Source organism: Cryptomeria japonica, chromosome 2, assembly GCF_030272615.1.
Source record: "Cryptomeria japonica chromosome 2, Sugi_1.0, whole genome shotgun sequence".
NCBI classification, from domain to species: Eukaryota; Viridiplantae; Streptophyta; class Pinopsida; order Cupressales; family Cupressaceae; genus Cryptomeria; species Cryptomeria japonica.
In genome coordinates this window covers 432,036,814-432,055,576 of record NC_081406.1, presented here as the reverse complement: position 1 = coordinate 432,055,576, position 18,763 = coordinate 432,036,814, and the positions used below count along the sequence as shown (strand labels likewise).

The 18,763-nt window shown below is 52.3% G+C and overlaps 2 non-coding genes and 1 pseudogene across 2 annotated transcripts; 1 reads left to right on the top strand and 2 right to left on the bottom strand.

The window, feature by feature from the left end:
- Positions 1 to 7,050: 7,050 nt before the first annotated feature.
- LOC131873889 (5S ribosomal RNA) lies at positions 7,051 to 7,169 on the top strand. Its single transcript, XR_009371770.1, has one exon. It is a non-coding gene; the product is annotated as a 5S ribosomal RNA (ribosomal RNA).
- Positions 7,170 to 13,661: 6,492 nt separating this feature from the next.
- LOC131031922 (28S ribosomal RNA) lies at positions 13,662 to 16,748 on the bottom strand (annotated as a pseudogene).
- Positions 16,749 to 16,975: 227 nt separating this feature from the next.
- On the bottom strand, positions 16,976 to 17,129 carry LOC131031752 (5.8S ribosomal RNA). The gene has a single exon (XR_009103168.2). It is a non-coding gene; the product is annotated as a 5.8S ribosomal RNA (ribosomal RNA).
- Positions 17,130 to 18,763: the final 1,634 nt, after the last annotated feature.

The following is an 18,763-nucleotide window of genomic DNA, read 5'->3' as shown; positions in this document are numbered from 1 at the left end:
ACCCCTTATCCCGCGATGCGTCCAATACACAGATAGTTCCAAGGCGGCCGAGGAGCCTCACCGCATAGCAATTAAGGTGCAAGGCGAGGGATTCAGCGAGAAGGCCCCAACGGCTAGATGGAAGAGGCTTCAGGGCTGCCTCAGAATGGTCCAAGCATCCAACACGCTTGGGGCTGCTACCATTGCCAACCCCTTATCCCGTGATGCGTCCGATACAGAGATAGTTCCGAGGCAGCTGAGGAGCCTCACCGCATAGCAATCGGGTTGCGAGGCAGATTATTGGGAAGGGAACCCCCTGGGATGCAGCTCAAGCAGTGCCCAAAGGGACTGGAATGCAGAATAACATCAAGAGACCCAAGTGCTATACGAGGGCTCAAATTGAATTATCGATTTGGCCACGACATGGACGCATCGGAATGACTACCTTTGCTGAACCACTCTCGCAATTGCATCCATACCAAAACCAATAGGCATTTCTATTAGAGCCCTCGCTAGCATTCGGGAATCTCACATTCCCCTCTAAATCGACCAATGCTGGCACTCAATGAAAATCCGAGCGCTACCACCGTTCGAGCGCCAACATTGGTTGAGTTAGAGGGGCATGGGGGAGAATGCTCCAGTCAACACCTCCCCTATATAAGTTATTTGTCTGATTCTCGCACAACCGTAGTTTGCCTCATCGAATCGAACAACAGTCCCAGATTCCAACTTCTATTCCGTAGAGACCCAAAAGCTAGATGGAGGCTCGCAAGAAAGAGAGTCGGTGCATAGTGTATGTGGGAAAAGTGGATTGTTAGAATTAAAATGTGAAAAATTACAATAAATATCAATCCACACACACACATAGGACTTCTTGATGCAAGCTATGGAGTAACAATGTGTTACTCAGCTTCCCAAGGAGGGTCCCATGGTTCTCTATCTCACAATGTCCCTCAAACCAATGTTTTGCTCTCAGATTACTGAGCAAAATGGTTTAGGGATGGCAAATATGAGAACGAGAGAGAGATTTTAACTATTTTTAATATGAGATGTGTTATAAGCTAGATGAGATGCTAGAAATGCAACAAACTAATGATAAGATGACAGGGTTAGTATGAATACTATCCTAGCATACTATATTTAATCTATGATTGAACTAAAATGATAATGAACTTATTCTAAACATGCATATTCATGATTAATTCTGATCTAAAAGAGGCTAAATGAGGAGCATATATAAAATGAAAGCTTGAAACAATTTGAGCATAAGTGTGATGCTTAAAATTTGAAAAAAAGATTGTTTTTGAATGGAGGAATGAGAGCTCTATTTATAGCACAAACAGGGCAATGGATGGTCAGGATTGAATGGTTTAATCAAGGGCCAGGTTTGAAAGTTGGGGATCCATGTGCACAATTGGCACCAATGAAATGGTGACAAATGTCCACATAGGATTGGGTTGAGAGAAGAGGTTGGAGGCATTAAAGGCCTGAGGAGACCTCATGGTTATCTAAAGGCTAAGGGTCAAGTCTAAGTTAGGTTTACCCACTGAATTAGGATCTAATCCAAAGATAAACCTTTGTGCAAATGATTAAGAGATAATCATGGTCAAAGCATTAATGACCTGATGAGACCCTTGGGTTGGGTAGAGGTTGAGTCAAAACAAATGTTTTAACCATGTGGGAGGGTTTGAAATAACCATTAATGGTTATTGGAGACTTTGGGGATTAAGTGGTTGAAGGTTGGAAGCCTTCAATGGTTTTCAAAGACTTTAGGGTTTTTGGTGGTTGAAGGTTGAAAACCTTCAATGGTTATCCAAGACTTTGGGCCATTTGAGAAGTGACCTCCCTTTGCTTAGGGATGTGACAAAGTTTAGAGGAGGGTTAGGTTAATTAGAATCGATTAGAAGATTCTAGAAGGGATTAGGAAGGGGTTTGGGATTTTGCAAGTGGATGGAAGATAATAGGATTTAATTGAATTAAATGATTTTCATTCAATTTGGTTGTAATTAAATAAATTTGATTTATTCAATTTAGGATAACTATTTAATTAAATTTGAATTTAATTAAAAGTGGCTAGGAGGATTTAATTGAATAAAATGATTTATTCATTAAATAGTATAGTGAATTTAATCAAGTGATTTACTTAATTAAATAGAAGAATGTGGATAATTTAATTAAATTGGATTTAATTAAATAGGAAAATGAACATAAAATATTCATTTTAGGAATATGGTCATTTTTATACGTCTACACATAGAAAACAGGTTTCTCAAATGTTTAGGGACCGAGCTCACTTGCAGATAGGGAAAAATCCACCAAGCAACCCAAAAGCTAGATGGGGGCTGGAATCGAATCGCCTAGGCAGCCACAACAAGGACATGTTGGATCGACTACTAGTGCCAAACCATTCAGCAAGACGAGTCTGTGTCGAGGCCAGATAGAGATTCTCAGAGAGTGCCCGCATAGCATTCGGGAGACCTACCACGTCCCTCACACTCGACAAATGGTGGTGCACGTTTATAAATCTGAGTGATCCAACCCTTTCATGCACCAACATCGGTCGAGATAGAGGGGCACGAGGGGAGCTGCATGAGACAACACAGTCCCCTATATAAGTTATTAGTCCGATTCTCACACATTCGAAGAATGGTCATCAAATTGGACAACAACCCAAACTTCCGACTTCCATCCCAGAGAGCCCAAGAGCTATCTAAAACGTTCATGGTTGGAACTCGATCGAGGCTATACTAGTCCGCCAAGCAACCCAAAAGCTAGACTAGAGCTCTAGTCGAATCACCTATGTGGCCACTGCAAGGACATGTTGGAGCGACTACCATTACCGAACCATTCCGTAGGTTGAGTCCATACCGAGGCTGCATAGAGATACCCAATGAGCTCCTGCATAGCAATCAGGAGACTTGTCGTGTCCATCACAATCGATAAATCCTGGTGCAAGATTTTTGCATCCGAGCGCTACAACCAATCGAGCACAAGCATCAATCAACATAAACGGGCATGGGGGGAGGATGCTCGAGAACAATACCTCCCCTATATAAGTTATTTGTCCGATTCTCAAATAGCCAAAGTCTGGTCATCGAATCGGGTCAAAGACCACAACTTCTGACTTTACTCACAATGAAAGTCATCGAATCGAACATTGGCCCCCGAGTCGGACTCCATGCATATGTCAGGTCATCCGACCCAACTTCCGCCTTCCTATGCATGGCAGGCCATCAGCTCGGTCATCAGACCCAAATTCTGCCTTCCTGCGCATGGTAGGCCATCAAATCGGTCATCGGACCCAAATTCTGCCTTCCTGCGCATGGTAGGCCATCAACTCGGTCATCAGACCCAACTTCTGCCTTCCTGCGCATGGCAGGCCATCAACTCGGTCATCAGACCCAAATTCCACCTTCCTACGCATGGCAGGTCATTGGACCCAAATTCTGACCTCGCGAGTATGCCTACATATTGAATAGGTCATCGAACCCAACTTTTGACTTCATCCATACCATAGGGTCTTTGAGGTTGGCGCGATGTGCTCAACCCGGGGAGTCGACCCATCGAAGCATACACCTCCCCTATATAAGCTATTTGTTCGATTCCCACACCTGTGTAGTTTGCAACTCCGATCAGGACATCGACCCCAACTTTCGAACTCGGCTGCAATGACCGCACCAGTGCCTTGGTGCATAGCTTGCAATGCACAGTGCCAACATTCGCCTTCCTGCACATGGCAGGTCATCAGACCCAAATTCTGACCTCATGAGCATACCTACTAATCGAATCGGTCATCGGACCCAACTTCCAACTTCATCCATACCGTAGGGTCTTTGAGGTTGCCCTGGTGCACTCAACCCGGGGAGTTGACCCATCGAAGCATACACCTCCCCTATATAAGATATTTGTCTGATTCGTACACCTATGTAGTTTGCACCTCTGATCAAGACATCAACCCCAACTTCCGAACTCAGCTGCAACGACCACACCAGCGCCTTGGTGCGCACCTTGCAACGCACAGTGCCAACATTCGCCTTCCTGCACATGGCAGGTCATCGGACCCAAATTTCGACCCATCAAAGCATACACCTCCCCTATATAAGTTTTTTGTCTGAATCTCACACCTCTATAGTTTGCACAGCCGATCAGGACATCAACCCCAACTTCCAAACTTGCCTGCATTGACCGCACCAGCGCCTTGGTGCGCACCAAAGTGTGCTCCAGAGGTGCGCACTTTTGTGCGCTCCGAAGGTACGCACTTTCAGAGGGCACTTTTTGTGCACTCCAAAGGTGCGCACTTTTGGAGTGCATGAATCGTGCACTCCAAAGGTGCACACATTTGGTGCACACAAGTGCACACCTAGGTGAGCACCTTCGACCACACCTTGTAGCACACCAAACTCTGACTTTCGACTTCATCCGCAATGCAGGGTCTTTGAGGTTGGCACAATATAAGCTATTTGTCTGATTCTCATACATGTGTTGTCTATAGGAGCGATTAGTACATCAACCCCAACTTTTGACTTCTTAATGAAAACAAGGTCTTTGAGGTTGACGTAATGCGCACAACCAGGGGAGTCGACCCATCAAACTCAACACCTCCCCTATATAAGCTATTTGTCCGATTCTCATACATGCGTAGCCTGCAGGAGCCATTAGGACATTGACCCCAACTTTCGACTTCTTAACGAAAAACAAGGTCTTTGAGGTTGGCGTAATGCGCACAACCAAGGGAGTCGACCCATCAAACCCAACACCTCCCCTATATAAGCTATTTGTCTGATTCTCATACTTGTGTAGCCTGCAACAACGATTAGGACATCGACCCCAACTTTTGAATTCATCTGCGTTGACCGCACCAAAGGTGCATGCCTTGGTGCTCACCAAAATTCGACTTCCAACTTCTTCCACAATGTAGGGTCTTTGAAGTTGGCACAGTGCGCACAACCAGGGGAGTCGACCCACCAAACGCAACACCTCCCCTATATAAGCTATTTGTCTGATTCTCATACATGCATAGTCTGCAGCAACGATTAGGACATCCACCCCAACTTTCGACTTCTTAAATAAGATAGGGTCTTTGAAGTTGGTGCAGTGCACACAACCAGGGGAATCGACCCATCAAACACAACACCTCCCCTATATAAAGCTATTTGTCTGATTCTCATACATGTGTAGTCTGCAGCAGTGATTAGGACATTGACCCCAACTTTTGAATTCATTTGCATTGAACACACCAAAGGTGCACGCCTTGGTGTGAACCCTGGAGTGCACTTTGGTGTGCACCCTGGAGTGCACTTTGGTGCTCACCTCGGTGCACACTTTGGTGTGCACCTCGGAGTGCACCAAAGGTGCGCACCTTGGAGTGCACCAAAGGTGTACACTTTGGAGCGCACCACATAGGGTCTTTGAGAGGTTGGCGCAGTGCGCACACCAAGGTGGGTGTTGAGGTGCGTGTCAGGGTGGGTGGGTGCTATGGTGCGCTCCATGGTGGGTGCCAGGGTGGGTCACGGGGTGGGTGCCAAGGTGGGTCACGAGGTGGGTGCCAAGTTGCTAGGTTGGGTTCCAAGGTGGGTGCCAAGGTGGGTGGTAGGGTACGTGGGTCACAAGGTGTGTTCCAAGGTGTGTCACAACGTGGGTGCCAGGATGGGTCCGCACCCACCTTGGCCAAGATGGGTGCAAGGGTGGGTTCCAAGGCCGGTCATAAGCTGGGTGCTAGGATGGGTGGGTGCCAAGGTGGGTCACAGGGTGGGTGCCAAGGTGGGCACTAGGGTGGGTGTGCACCCACCCTGGCCAAGGCGGGTCACGGGGTGGGTCCTAGGGTGGGTAACGGGGTGGCTACTAAGGTGCGTGCCAAGGTGGGTCATAGGGTGGGTGCCAAGGTGGGCACCAGGGTGGGTGTGCACCAACCCTAGCCAAGGTAGGTCACGGGGTGGTTGTCGGGGTGGGCGTCAAGGAGCCAAGGTGGGTGGCAAGTAGCCAAGTTGCATGCCAAGGTGGGTGTCGGGGTGGGTGCTAAGGATCCAAGGTGGGTGCCAAGGAACCAAGGTGGGTGTCTGGGTGGGTGCCGAAGTGGGAGCCAGGGTTCCAAGGTGAGTGCAAAGGTGGGTGCTAGGGTCAAGGTGAGTGCCAATGTGGGTTCCAAGGTGCCAGGGTCAAGGTGAGTGCCAATGTGGGTTCAAAGGTGCTAAGTTGGGTGCGAGGTTGGGTGCCAGGGTGGGTGGGTGCCAAGGTGTGCTAGGTGGAAGCCCGTGTGGGTCGGTATCCCATGGGTGTCGAGTTGGGTGCCTGATGGGTGCTTCTTGTCAAGTTTTAGTCGTCGGGACTCATTCCAAGCCTTAGAGGTCATTTATTGTCCGGTTGCCCTGTCTTCGACCTGGGAACCCAATTTTGATCCTCGGGTCCCATTTTTTTGGTCTCGCATCCCACTTTTGGCCTGTGGCCTTTTCGGGGTCGATTCTCATTTTAGGCATCAGAGCATGTTTCTTCTCCTAAAAACCAATATTTGTTTATTAAGTCTCGGAACACATTTTTGTTCTCGTGGACCCATCATGGGTCTTGGAATGCATTTGTGGTCCTTGGGTCCCATTTTGCATCCCAAAACTTGTTTTTGGTGCTTGATCCCTATTTTGGGTGCCCACCCTGCACCAAGTGCGCACCCGGGGCAAACAAAGTGCCTTGGTGCACTGGGGCAAGATCGAGTGTTCACCCAAGGTGCCTCGAACATGCACCAGGGTGCACTCGGCCCACATGTGAGCCCAGGTCGTTGTGCCAACATGGTGTGCGGGCACCGCGTTGTAGATGGGACACTGCACGCACTTGGGAGGGTCGGGTGCGCACCCAGGCTGGGTCGGGTGCGCACACGATGCCTCGTCCAGGTGCACGCATGTAGGCTGGGCTGGGTGCACACCCGACGCCTTGGCGAGGTGCGTGCACCCAGGCAGGGTTCACACTTGGCGAATGGGGCAGGCTTGGCGAGGGAGGGTGTGCACCTCGACGGGGGTGGGTGGCCGGGGTGGATTCGCACGTGGGTCATGGTTTGCTAAGTACACACTGCGACGAGCTCATAACGGGTGCGATCATACCAGCGTTAGTGCACCAGATCCCATCAGAACTCTGCAGTTGAGCGCGCTTGGGCCGGAGTAGTACTGGGATGGGTGACCTCCCGGGAAGTCTCGGTGTTGCACCCTTTTTTAGTTTTTCGTCAGGCATCACAATGCTATTTGAATTAACCTTTTGCCTGTTTGTGTTCTCGTCAGGGCCGGGCCAGGGTGCGGTGCCCGCACTACCGCATGCACGGGGGTGACACTGAGCGCGCACCCGAGGCACCTCGAGCACACAGGCCACGGTGCAACCCAGGCATTATGCGCGCACCTAGTTGAAATTGGTGTGCACGTCGGCCAGTGCGCGCTCGATCGAGTCGTGCACGTTGGCCAAGGTGCACAGCGATGTTTCTTACTCTAAGGTTCCACACCAGACGCCCGGGACAGGTGAGCGAAGCTGGGTGGGGCTGGGTGCATGCCCGGGGTAGGTGCATGTAGCTAGAGAGCACTTTGGAGCGCACCGGAGGTGCGCACCTTGGAGCACACTTCGAAGTGCTCCTCGGTGCGCACCAATGATGCGCTCCATTCAAAAGTTTCCTGAAAAGGAAAAAAAAGTTGAGATTATAGAATTTCCCACTTGAGAGATTGTCAAAAAAAATAAAAAAATGATGGAAACATGGGTGCCAAGGTGTGCGCACCAAGGCGCCCACCCTGGCGAAGGTGCACACCCAAGGCAAACCGGACAATTAACCCAACTTTTGACTTCACGCATGAGAGGTGCGCACCTTGGAGCGCACTTTGGAGTGCATGAGAGGTGCGCACCTTGGAGCACACTTCGGAGTGCTCTTTGGTGCGCACCAATATTGGGCACCTTAGAGTGCACCATGGTGCCCACCAAGGTGTGCAGCCCAGCCAAGGTGTGCGCAGCAAGGTGCGCACCCGGGGAAAACTGAGCTCCGACTTCGTGTGCACCTTGGAGCGCACCTCGGAGCGCACCATGGCGTGCAGCAAGATGTGTGCAGCAAGGTGCGCACCCTGGTGAAGGTGCGCACCCAAGGCAAACTAAGCTCCGAATCATGGGCACTACAGGTGCACACCATCATGCGCACATTGGAGCACACTTTGGAGTGCACCGATGTTGCGCACCTCGGAGCGCACCCGGGGAAAACAAGGCAATTAACCAGACTTTCGACTTCGTGCACACCTCAGAGCGCTCCCGGGTTCGCACCTTGGAGCACACCGAGGTGCACACCTTTGATGCGCTGCCTTCACCAATTTCCAGAAAAGGCAAAAAAACATTGAGAAGGTGTGCGCACCGAGGTGCCCACCCTGGCGAAGGTGCACGCGAGGTGCGCACCCGAGGCAAACCGGGCTCCGACTTCATGCACGCCATGCTGCGCACCTTGGAGCACCTTGGAGGGCCATGGTGTGCACCTTGGAGCACACTTCGGAGCGCTCCATGGTGCCCACCAAGGTGCCCAACCTAGCCAAGGTGTGCGCACCAAGGTGACCACCGTGGCGAAGGTGCACGCGAGGTGCGCACCCGGGGCAAACCGGGCACCAACTTTGTGCACGCCGCACCTTGGAGCACACTTTAGAGTGCTCCTTGGTGCGCACCATGGTGCCCACCAGGGTGTGCAACCCAGCCGAGGTGTCCGCACCGAGGTGCCCACCTCGGTGAAGGTGCATGCGAGGTGCGCACATGGGGCAAACCGGGCTCCGACTTCATGCACGCCATGGTGCCCACCAAGGCACACAACCCAGCCAAGGTGCCCACCGTGACGAAGGTGCACATGAGGTGCACACCCTGGGCAAACCAGGCTCTGTCTTTGTGCACGCCGCACCTTGGAGCACAATTCGGAGTGCTCCTTGGTGTGCACCATGGTGCCCACCAGGGCGCGCAACCTAGCCAAGGTGTGCGCACCAAGGTGCCCACCTCGGCGAAGGTGCACGTGAGGTGTGCACCCGAGGCAAACCGAGCTCCGACTTCATGCACGCCACACCTTGGAGCACACATTGGGGCACTCTTGGGTTTGCACCAACGTTGCGCACTGTGGTGGGCACCTCAGAGCACACCAAGCTGGGCAGCGAGGTGCGCACCTTTGATGCACCGCCTTCACTAATTTCCATAAAAAGCAAAAAAAATGAGATTTTAAAATTTCTGTTTTGGAAGATAGTGAAAAAAAGGGAATGCGGGTACCATCTTGAGCCCGCCTTGGTGCGCAACCTAGGCAAGGTGTGTGCACCAAGGTGCCCACCCTGGCGAAGGTGCGCAACCAGGCAATTAACCCAACTTCCGACTTCGCGCGCGACAGGGTGGGAGTGCACCCAACAACTGGGCCTGGGAAGAGCCAATGCGAGAAACCCCACCAAACGGTCCGACAAAAAAAGAGGGGGCACTCCAATAACCCCACTTTGAAGCGCACCCGGGGTAAACCCAGCCAAGGTGCCCACCCCGGTGAAGGTGCACGCGAGGTGCGCACCCGAGGAAACCGGGCTCCGACAACGTGCACGCCGTACCTTGGAGCACACTTCGAAGCGCTCCTGGGTGCGCACCAGCGTTGCACACCATGGTGGGCACCTCCGAGCACACCAAGGTGGGCAGCGAGGTGCGCACCTTTGATGTGCTGCCTTCACTAATTTCCATAAAAGGCAAAAAAAAATGAGATTTTAAAATTTCCATTTTGAAAGATAGTGAAAAAAAGGGAATGCGGGTGCCATCTTGAGCCTGCCCTGGTGCGCAGCACAAGCAAGGTTTGCGCACCAAGGTGCCCACCCTAGCAAAGGTGCACACCTGGGCAATTAACCCAACTTCTGACTTCGTGCGCACCCGGGCAATTAACCCAACTTCCGACTTCGTGGGCACCAAGATGGGAGCACACCCAACAACCGGGCCTGGGAAGAGCCAATGCGAGAAACCCCACCAAACGCTCTGACAAAAAAAGAGGGGGCACTCCAATAACCTCGCTTCATAGTGCACCTAGGGAAAACCCAGCTAAGGTGCCCACCCCGGTGAAGGTGCACGTGAGGTGCGCACCCGGGGCAAACTGGGCTCCAACAATGTGCATGCCGCACCTTGGAGCACACTACGAAGCGCTCCCGGGTGCGCACCGGCATTGTGCACCGTGGTGGGTACCTCGGAGCACACCAAGGTGGGCAGCGAGGTGCGTACCTTTGATGCGCTTCCTTCACTAATTTCCAGGAAAGGTATGCGCACCAAGGTGCCCACCCTGGCGAAGGTGCGCACCCGGGCAATTAACCCTACTTTCGACTTCGTGCACTCCAGGGTGGGTGCTCACCCAACAACCGGCCCTGGGAAGAGCCAATGCGAGAAACCCCACCAAACGCTCTGACAAAAAAAGAGGGGGCGCTCCACTAACCACGCTTCGGAGCGCACCTGGGGCAAACCCAACCAAGGTGCCCACCTCGGTGAAGGTGCACGCGAGGTGCACACCCAGGGCAAACCGGGCTCCGACAACGTGCACGTCGCACCTTGGAGCACACTTCAAAGTGCTCCCAGGATTGCACCGGTGTTGCGCACCATGGTGGGCGCCTCGGAGCACAGCAAGGTGGGCAGTGAGGTGCGCACCTTTGATGCGCTGCCTTCACTAATTTCCAGAAAAGGCAAAAAAAAATGAGATTTTAAAATTTCCATTTTGAAAGATAGTGAAAAAAATAGAACACAGGTGCCATCTTGAGCCCACCTTGTGCACCCAGGCAATTAACCCTACTTCCTACTTTGTGCACGCTAGGGTGGGTGCACACCCAACAACCAAGCCTGGGAAGAGCCAATGCGAGAAACCCCACCAAACACTCTGACAAAAAAAGAGGGGGCGCTCCAATAACCCCACTTCGGAGCGCACCTGGGGCAAACCCAGCCAAGGTGCCCACCCTGGCAAAGGTGCACGCGAGGTGGGCACTCGGGGCAAACCGGGCTCTGACTTCATGCACGCCACACCTTGGATCACACTTCGAAGCGCTCCTTGGTGCGCACCATGGTGCCCACCAGGGCGCGCAACCCAGCCAAGGTGTGCGCACCAAGGTGCCCACCCCGGCGAAGGTGCACGCGAGGTGCGCACCCGGGGCAAATCGGGCTCTGACTTCATGCACACCACACCTTGGAGCACAGATCAGGGCGCTACCGGGTTCGCACCAATGTTGCGCACCATGGTGGGCACCTCGGAGCACACCAACGTGGGCAGCGAGGTGCGCACCTTTGATGCGCTGCATTCACTAATTTCCAGAAAAGGCAAAAAAAAACTAGATTTTAAAATTTCCATTTTGAAAGATAGTGAAAAAAATAGAACGCGGGTGCCATCTTGAGCCCGCCCTAGTGCGCAGCCCAGGCAAGGTGTGCACACCAAGGTGCCCACCCTGGTAGAGGTGCGCACCCAGGGAAAACCGGGCTCTGACTTCGTGCATGGCATGGTGCCCACCAAGGCATGCAACCCAACCAAGGTGCCCACCGTGGTGAAGGTGAACGCCCGGTGCACACTCGAGGTGCACACCTGGGGCAAACCGGGCTCTGACTTCGTGCATGCCGCACCTTGGAGCACACTTCAGAGCGCTCCTTGGTGCGCACCATGGTGCCCACCAGGGCGTGCAACCCAGCCAAGGTCTGCACACCAAGGTGCCCACCTCGGTGAAGGTGCACGTGAGGTGCGCACCCGGGGCAAACCGGGCTCTGACTTCGTGCACGCCGCACCTTGGAGAACACATCAGAGCGCTCCTAGGTTTGCACCAGCATTGCGCACCTTTGATGCGCTGCCTTCACTAATTTCTAGAAAAGGCAGAAAAAAATGAGATTTGAAAATTTCCGTTTTGAAAGATATTGAAAAAAACGTAATGCGGGTGCCATCTTGAGCCCGCCCTAGTGCGCAGCCTAGGCAAGTTTTGCGCACCAAGGTGCCCAGCCTAGCGGAGGTGCACACCTGGGGCAAACTGGGCTCCGACTTTGTGCACGGCATGGTGCCCACCAGGGCGCCCAACCCAGCCAAGGTGCCCACCGCGACAAAGGTGCACGCGAGGTGCGCACCTGGGGCAAACCGGGCTTTGACTTTGTGCACACCACACCTTGGAGCACACTTCGGAGAACTCCTTGCTGTGCACCATGGTGCCTACCAGGGCACGCAACCCAACCAAGGTCTACACACCAAGGTGCCCACCCCGGTGAAGGTGCACGCGAGGTGCGCACCCGAGGCAAACTGGGCATCGACTTTGTGCACACCACACCTTGGAGCACACATCGGAGCGCTCCCGGGTTCACACCAGCGTTGCGCACCTTTGATGCACTGCCTTCACTAATTTCCAGAAAAGGCAAAAAAAATGAGATTTTAAAATTTCCATTTTGAAAGATAGTGAAAAAAATGGAACGCGGGTGCCATCTTGAGCCCGCCCTGGTGCGCAGCCTAGGAAAGTTGTGCGCACCAAGGTGCCCACCCTAGTGAAGGTGTGCACCCAAGGCAAACCGGGCAATTAACCCAACTTCTGACTTTGTGCGCGCCAAGGTGGGTGCACACCCAACAATCGGGCCTGGGAAGCCCCAATGCGAGAAACCCCACCAAACGCTCGAACAAAAAAAGAGGGGGTGCTCCAATAACCCCTCTTCGGAGCGCACCAAAAACCCCACTGGACGCTTGGGCAAAAACGTAATGCACACCCAAAGCCCCTACCCAAAAATCCCCACTTCGGACATGGGGAGCTGCAATGGTAAAAAGCCTCACTAAACTCTCGGATGAAAAGGTGGCTCGAGGGTAATGCCTGAAACCCCACTTCCACTTCCGATCGAGGCAGCCCCGCTCTTCGGAGCCCCGCCCAGCACTTGGATGAAAAAAATGTGGCACAAGGGTTGCCCAGCTTGGCACCCAGATGAGAAACCCCTCTTCAGAGCCCAGCCCAGCACTTGGACGAAAAAAATGTGGCCCCCAGATGAGAAACCCCTCTTCAAAGCCCCGCCCAGCACTTGGACGAAAAAAATGTGGCCCCCAGATGGGAAACCCCTCTTCGAAGCCCCGCCCAGCACTTGGACGAAAAAAATGCGGCACCCGGATGAGAAACCCCTCTTCAGAGCCCCACCCAGCACTTGGATGAAAAAAATGCGGCCCTCAAGTGGGAAACCCCTCTTCGAAGCCCCACCTAGCACTTGGACGAAAAAGATGCGGCCCCCAAATGAGAAACCCCTCTTCGAAGCCCCGCCCAGCACTTGGAAAAAAAAAATGTGGCCCAAGGGTTGCCCAGCTTGGCCCCCAGATGAGAAACCCCTCTACGGAGCCCCGCCCAGCACTTGGACGAAAAAAATGCGGCCCAAGGGTTGCCCAGCTTGGCACCCAAATGAGAAACCCCTCTTCGGAGCTTGGAAAACCCCACTTAGCCCTTTGACAGAAAGGCGAACCCAGGGTCACATCATTTTCATCCACAATTGGCATTCGGGGAAGAAAAGAGTGCGCCACAAACCGCGCTCAGCCCTTGGACAAAGAAAAGGTCGGCGAAGGGTCGTACCATCGGCAACCCCGCTTGGCACTTGGCACTGGTAGGAACCCCGCCTCGGGGGACTCTGGAGAGAGAGATGTGGGTCAGCGAGCAACGAAGAAGGTTAGAACTATAAACCCCACCTATGACAGAGCCAAAAAAAGAGGTTGCACGAATCGAGGCGACAGAGGGCTGAATCTTAGTGGATCGTGGTAGCAAGGCCACTTTGCCACTTATAATACCCCATCACTTATTTAAGTCGTCTGCAAAAGATTCTTCTCACTGACAACTTGAAATTGTTATCCAAGGTTGCTCTGACCAGGCGGTTGCGTTGATCGAAGGTAGCCAATGACACGGGCCCCTGGGGGTGCAAGAGCACCCCTACTGCGGGTCGCAATGCAGCTGGAGAGAGAGATGCGCCGCATCTAGCATGGATTCTGACTTAGAGGCATTTAGTCATAATCCAACACATGGTAGCTTCGCACCACTAGCTTTTCAACCAAGCGCGATGACCAAATGTGTGAATCAACGGTTCCTCTCATACTAAGTTGAATTACTATTGTGGCATGGATCATCAGTAGGGTAAAACTAACCTGTCTCACAACAGTCTAAACCTAGCTCACGTTCCCTATTGGTGGGTGAACAATCCAACACTTGGTGAATTCTGCTTCACAATGATAGGAAGAGCCGACATCGAAGGATCAAAAAGCAACGTCGCTATGAACGCTTGGCTACCACAAGCCATTTATCCCCATGGTAACTTTTCTGACACCTCTAGCTTCAAATTCTGAAAGTCTAAAGGATTGATAGGCCACACTTTCACAGTTTGTATTCGTACTGAAAATCAAAATCAAATGAGCTTTTACCCTTTTGTTCCACATGAGATTTCTGTTCTTGTTGATCTCATCTTAGGACACCTGCATTATCTTTTAACAGATGTGCCGCCCCAGCCAAACTCCCCACCTGACAATGTCTTCTGCCCAGATCGGTGCGCCTAGACACACCTTAAGGCCAAAAATAGGGGCATTGCCCCATCTCTGCCTCACGGAATAAGTAAAATAATGTTAAAAGTAGTGGTATTTCACTTGCGCCGAAACGGCTCCCACTTATTCTACACCTCTCAAGTCATTTCACAAAGTCGGACTAGAGTCAAGCTCAACAGGGTCTTCTTTCCCCGCTGATTCCGCCAAGCCCATTCCCTTGGCTGTGGTTTCGCTAGATAGTAGATAGGGACAGTGGGAATCTCGTTAATCCATTCATGTGCATCACTAATTAGATGACGAGGCATTTGGCTACCTTAACAGAGTCATAGTTACTCCCGTCGTTTACCTGCGCTTGGTTGAATTTCTTCACTTTGACATTCAGAGCATTGGGCAAAAATCACATTGCATCAGCATCTACAAGGACCATCGCAATGCTTTGTTTTAATTAAATAGTCGGATTCCCCTTGTCCATACCAGTTCTGAGTCAGTTGTTCACCGCCTAGGGAAAGCCCCCCGAAGGGAGCGCCCTGCGTCCGTTGCCCGATCCACATGCGATGACCCACCCTCACCGCGGTAGCAGCTCAGGCAGGCCGCCAACAACCCACGGGTTTGGGGCGCAGACTCCTAGGCCCAGCCCTTAGAGCCAATCCTTTTGTCAAAGTTACAGATCCATTTTTCTGACTTCCCTTACCTACATTGTTCTATTGACCAGAGGTTGTTCACCTTGGAGACCTGATGCGGTTATGAGTACGACCAAGCGTGAACGGTACTCGGTCCTCTAGATTTTCAAGGGCCGCCAAAGGCGTACTGGACACCGTGGGACATGCGGTGCTCTTCCAGCCGCTGGACCCTATCTCCGGTTGAACCGATTTCAGGGTGGGCAGGCTGTTAAAAAGAAAAGATAACTCTTCCCGGGGCCCCCGCCGACATCTCCGGATTTCCTAACATTGCCATCCATTTTCGAGGCTAGTTGATTCAACAGGTGAGTTGTTACACACTCCTTAGCGGATTTTGACTTCCATGACCACCATCCTGCTATCTTAATCAACCAACACCCTTTGTGGGGTCTGGGTTAGTGCACAATTTGGCACCGTAACTCGGCTTTTGGTTCATCCTGCATCGCGAGTTTTGCTTACCAAAACTGGCCCACTTGGAGCTCACGATTCCATGGCGCGGCTCAATGGAGCAGTCGCGCCGCCTTACCTATTTAAAGTTTGAGAATAGGCCAAGGGCGTTACGCCCCCGATGCCTCTAATCATTTGCTTTACCCGATAAAACTCACACATGAGCTCCAGCTATCCTGAGGGAAACTTCGGAGGAAACCAGCTACTAGATGGTTCGATTAGTCTTTCGCCCCTATACCCAAGTCAGACGAATGATTTACATGTTAGTATCACTTCGGGCCTCCACCAGAGTTTCCTCTGGCTTCGCCCTGTTCAGGCATAGTTCACCATCTTTTGGGTCCCAACAGGTGTGCTCGCACTCAAACCCTTCACAGAAGATCAGGGTCGGTCGGCGGTGCACCCCCCAAGAGGGGATCTCACCAGTCAGCTTACTTGCACCTCGCAGGTTTCCCAACCCACCAACTCGCACACATGTTAGACTCCTTGGTCCGTGTTTCAAGACCGGTGGGATGGAAAGCCCGCTGGCCAGCACCACGAGCGCATAGGTACCCAAGGGCCCACCTTGGTAGGCATGCACTTCACTCCTTGACTGCCGCGACGGAGGTACAGTGTGACCAGAAGGCTGCGCTTGTGCCGCCGCAATGACCTGCACTGGCACGCCCCCTGAGTCGAGTGGTAGACCGACTGACGCCATTTCGCATCTGATCAGGGCGCATCACCGACCTCCATCCGCTTCTCTCCTGGCAATTTCAAGCACTTTTTAACTCTCTTTTCAAAGTCCTTTTCATCTTTCCCTCACGGTACTTGTTCGCTATCGATCTCTCACCTGTATTTAGCCTTGGATGGAATTTACCACCTGATTAGGGCTGCATTCCCAAACAACCCGACTTGCCGATAGTGCCTCGTGGTGCGGCAGGGTCTGAGCTCGACAGGGCTCTCACCCTCTCCAGCGCCCCCTTCCAGGGGACTTGAGTCCGTTCCGTCGCTAAGGATGCTTCTACAGACTATAATTCGGCAGGCGAAGCCATCGATTTTCATGCTGGGCTCTTCCCAGTTCGCTCACCGTTACTAGGGGAATCCTGGTATGTTTCTTTTCCTCCGCTTAGTGATATGCTTAAACTTAGTGGGTATTCATGCCTGACTTGGGAACGCGGCAATGGGGCCAAGCACATTTTACCTGCATGCTGGCAGGCCGCTGTGGCCTGGTTGAAGTTCCACACTTAGCCTCGCTCGACCCGCACAAACCAACGCCGACCTGCATAGGCCACCTCTCGTCACGATGGGGCGAGGGACCTCGTGCTCATTTTAGCCGACCGCACTGCTGGCGGGCAAGGAAGGCCATCTCTGCTCCTTCGTGCGGGAGGTCAATTTTGGAGTGCAACGCCCAAGTAGACGTGCCCTCGGCTGAGGCCTTGGGCACAACTTGCATTCAAAGACTCAATGATTCATGAGATTCTGCAATTCGCACTAAGTATCGCATTTCACTACATTCTTCATCGTGGCGAGAGCCGAGATATCTATTGCTGAGAGTCATGTTTTTATCTTATTCATGTTTTTTTTCTGGTGACCCAAACGCACAAAGGCGCCTGGGCCATGCTTCAATTTTTTGGAATTCTTGGTGTGGGTCAGACCGATGTAGGGTGTTTGACATGAACCATCCGCCAGTGAAAGGGGGCACTGGAAGGGTGCGTGTCCCCGCCCCATTGCATCGCACAAGAGGATGCCACCTGGAGAGAACCCTACAGCCAGAGGATGGGTCTTGCCCCATGAGCGATCGCTTGAGAGTGCACTCATCGGCGACGGGGAATGCTCCAAGCAACATGTTGTTCCCCTGGGAGACGTAATGGGGGGTTGCAGCAGTCCCGACTTCCCATCGTAGAACCGATAGATCGCCGGGATGACGCTGCGCGCACAATCGGGGGCATGCGAACTCAATGGGATAGAGACTCAACCTCTCCTGAAAAGGGCATGCACCCGATCACGGCATTCGATAACCTCGAGCCGATAGTGTGGAACTCGGGGCCGAGCCATACAGTGAGGCCCAACCGTCCACACATCATCAAGGGCGAGGGTCGGGAAGGAGGTGAGCTCAGCATGCCTCCCTCGCCTCCTCCCCTGCATGATTCAGGGGCCAGAACTAACAATGATCCTACCATAGGTTCACCTATGGTAACCTTGTTACGACTTCTCCTTCCTCTAAATGATAAGGTTCAATGAACTTCTTGGGACATCGGTGACAGGAACCACCGCCGTCGGCTTGATCCGAACACTTCACCGGATCATTCAATCGGTAGGAGTGATGGGTGGTGTATACAAAGGGCAGGGATGTAGTCAACATGAGCTGATGACACGTGCTTACTAGGAATTCCTCGTTGAAGATCAATAATTGCAATGGTCTATCCCCATCACGATGCAATTTGGCAAGATTTCTTGAACCTTACGGGCTAGGGAGAAAAACTTGTTGGTTGCATCAGTGTAGCCCGCGTACGGCCCAGAACATCTAAGGGCATCACAGACCTGTTATTGCCTCAAACTTCCATGGCCTAGGAGGCCATAGTCCCTCTAAGAAGTTGGCCGCGAAGGGGAACCTCCGCGTAGCTAGTTAGCAGGCTGAGGTCTCGTTCATTAATGGAATTAACCAGACAAATCGCTCCACCAACTAAGAATGGCCATGCACCACCACCCATAGAATCAAGAAAGAGCTCTCAATCTGTCAATCCTTACTATGTCTAGACTTGGTAAGTTTCCCCATGTTGAGTCAAATTAAGTCGCAGGCTCCACTCTTGGTGGTGCCCTTCCGTCAATTCCTTTAAGTTTTAGCCTTGTGACCATACTCCCCCCGGAACCCAAACACTCTGATTTCTTAGAAGGTGCTGGCGGAGTCCTTAGAGCAACATCCGCTGATCCCTGGTCGGCATCGTTTATGGTTGAGACTAGGATGGTATCTGATCGTCTTCGAGCCCCCAACTTTCATTCTTGATTAATGAAAACATCCTTGGCAAATGCTTTTGTAGTGGTTCGTCTTCCATAAATCCAAGAATTTCACCTCTGACAATGAAATACGAATGCCCCCGACAGTCCCTATTAATCATTACTCCGGTCCTAAAGGCCAACAAAATAGGACCAGACTCCTATCGCGTTATTCCATGCTAATGTATTCAGAGCG